A 3,113-nucleotide genomic window follows, 5' to 3' on the forward strand; every position below is an offset into this window, starting at 1 on the left:
TGAGGCCCTGGGTTCGATTCCTCAGCACCACATAAGCAGAAAAAGCCAGAAGTGGCGCTGTGGCTCAAGTGGTAGAGTGCTAGCCTTGAGCTGAAAAGCTGAGGGACAGCGCCCAGGCCCAGAGCTCAGGCCCCATGACTGGCAAAAAAAAAAAAAAAAAGGAATTAGAAAATACAATAATATTTTCCCTTAAATGTTTTTTTAATAAATTTTAGTTTGGGGATGAAATTCAGGATCTTGCAAGTTCTAGGCAAGCATTCTACCACTAAGCTACATTCCTAACCAGAAAATGTGATAACATTTAAGCCTTAGGGTCTATTAGATATTTGTTGAAGATTATGTATTTCCTTCCTCATACCTCCTTGCCAGTGAGTGAAGGTGATATGTAGGGGTAAAGAAGTCCAGTTGTGGGGCTGGGAAGGTGGCTCAGTGGTAGAGCGCTTGCCTTGCATGCATGAGGCCCTGGATTCGATTCCTCAGCACCACATAAGCAAAAAGAAAAAAGCTGGAAGTGGTGTTATGGCTCACGTGGTAGAGTGCTAGCCTTGAGCCTTGAGCTGAGGGACAGCGCTCAGGCCCAGAGTTCAAGCCCCACAGCCGACCAAAACAAACAAAAAAAAAAGCCAGCCTTGGCAGAAAAGTCCATGACACTTATTTCCAATAAATTACCCCAAAAAAGCTGCAAATGAGCTGTGACTCAAGTAGTAGAGAGCTAGTCTTGAGCAAAAAAAGCTCAGGGACAGAGCCCAGGCCCTGAATCCAAGCCCCAGAATCAGCACAACAAGGTTGGGGGAGGGGCGTGGAACAACTAAAATGTACACATCAATCAAAGTAGTAAACTCTGAAGCAGGGTGCTGGTGGCTCAAGCCTGTAATGCTAGTTATTCAAGAGGCTGAGATCAGAGGATTGTAGTTCAAAGCCAGCCAGGGGCAAATCCCAAGGACTCTTAAAGTGAAGGTGTATAGCTCAAGTGGTAGAGAGCTAGCCTTAAGCTAAAAAGCCAAGTATGAATACTAAGCACTGAGCTCAAGTCCTTGTACCAGCACCAAAAAATAAAAATAAAAAAAATTTAAAATAAAAATGGACAATTCATGAACTGAAAGACAAAGAAAAACAATGAAAGCTATCACTGCTAATCATACTCAAGAGGCTGTGCTCTGAGGATTGAGGTTCAGAGCCAACCCAGGCAGGAAAGTCTATGAAACTCTTACTCAGTTAACCACTAAAAAGATGGAATTAGAACTGTGGCTCAAGTGGTAGAATGCCAGCCTTGAGGGGGGAAAAAGGTCAGAGAGACTGCCCAGGCCCTGAGTTCAAGCTTCAGTATTGGCACCAAAAATAAATAACTAAAGTGAAAAACACCTGCCCACCACCCAAAAATATTAGTAATATTCAGAATACTGTTCAAACTAAAATACTGAAAAGTAGAATATGCTTTTTAAATATCTGTTACATTCTAAAGACTGTGCTTCAAACAGCACTGGGCAAATAAAAGTTGCATTATGAACTTAAATGACAGTAATTTAAAGTTCCTTACCTGATTTATTAGAAAGGTACAGATAGTTCGTGCAGCTGTAGAGATCACTCATTGGCTCTGGTAGAAATCAGATGGGACTCAAGTCTGGTAAATTTTCTCATCTGTGAAGGGAAGATTATAACTGTATGCACCTCATTTACTTGCTTAGGAGCATTAAATTAGGTATTTCATGAATTGAGCTTAGCATGGTACCCAGCATGTAATAATCACTCTGTTCACTACTATTAGAAAAAGTAAGTTGCAGCTTATTAGTATTATCATTTTAATCTAAACTCTACAGGGCTAAAAACATACTCTGCTAGTGGTTGTCTGAATGGTACAATGTAATCTCCATTAATTGAGGGGCTCCACCTTCTTAGGCCTAGCTACAGAACTCCCAAAGAATTCTTTCCTCCAATCTACATTAAAAATGTTTTCTATACTCTACAGAAGTTATATACTGAAGTTCTTTCTTTGTTTCTTTTCTTTTTTTTTTTTTTTTGTCAGTCGTGGGGCTTGAACTCTGGGCCTGAGCACTGTATTTCATCTCTTCACCTCAAGGCTAGTGCTCTATCACTTGAGCTACAGCGCCACTTTCGGTTTTCTGGTGGTTTATTGGAGAGAAGAGTTCCACGGACTTTCCTGCCTGGTATGGCTTTGAACCTCCATCCTCAGATCTCAACCTCCTGAGTAGCTAGGATTACAGGCGTGAGCCACCAGCGCCCGGCTTTTTCTTTCTTTCTTTTTTTGTCAGTCATGTGGCCTGAACTCTGGGCCTGGGCACTGTCCCTCAGCTCTTCAGCTCAAGGCGAGATCTCTACCACTTGAGCCACAGAGCCACTTTCAGTTTTCTGGTGGTTTATTGGCGATAAGAGTCTCACAGACTTTCCTGCCTGGGCTGGCTTTGAACCGTGATCCTCAAATCCCAGCCTCCTGAGTAGCTAGGATTATAGCCAATAGCCACCGTCATCCGGACTGATGTTCTTATGATGGAAAATATACTAGTAGAACTGGGGTAGGTATGATTTGGTGGTGGACAGCTTTCATAGCCTTTGTGAGGCCATTAGATTTGAACCCCACCAACACCAACACGTAGAAGAATAGTATTTGATTTGATTAGAACATTTATTATCTCAAGTTAACATCCTTTTCAACCAAATGCTCTCTCAATTCATCCAGCCAGACCCTACTATCACAAAACAGTACCTTGCTTGACACAAAAGAAGAAAAACTAAGTTGTAGGTCATACTCCTCAAAGTTCTTTTGTTCTAAAAATCTGAAACGAATGGTGTCTTTGCTATTAAATTCCTCAATACACTTTTCCCCTCTGGCTTCCAGACCTTGTTGTAGCAAGGCAACTGTAGACAACTTTCTCTACTTGAAAATCCCTTCTTCCCCACAGCTCAATCATTGGTGTCTTTTTTCTTTCTCTCTCTCTCCTTTTTTTTTTTTTTTGGTTCAGTCGTGGGCCTGAACTCTGGGCCTGAGTGCTGTCCCTCAGCTCTTCAGCTCAAGGCTAGCGTTCTACCACTTGAGCCACAGCGCCACTTCTGGCTTTTTTCTTTTTGCTTATGTGGTGCTGAGGAATCGAACCCAG

General features: G+C 42.2%; 1 protein-coding gene across 1 annotated transcript in view; it reads right to left on the minus strand.

Moving 5' to 3' along the window:
* The window catches only part of Ino80d (INO80 complex subunit D), a 58,412-nt gene that overhangs the window by 46,553 nt on the left and 8,746 nt on the right, over nt 1-3,113 (minus strand). The window contains exon 2 of the mRNA XM_013016192.1: nt 1,538-1,638. The gene's annotated coding sequence lies outside the window, so the exon portion shown is untranslated. The remainder of the gene's footprint in view (nt 1-1,537; nt 1,639-3,113) is intronic.

The sequence above is a fragment of the Dipodomys ordii genome, unplaced genomic scaffold (assembly GCF_000151885.1).
Source record: "Dipodomys ordii isolate 6190 unplaced genomic scaffold, Dord_2.0 Scaffold1, whole genome shotgun sequence".
Lineage (NCBI taxonomy): Eukaryota > Metazoa > Chordata > Mammalia > Rodentia > Heteromyidae > Dipodomys > Dipodomys ordii.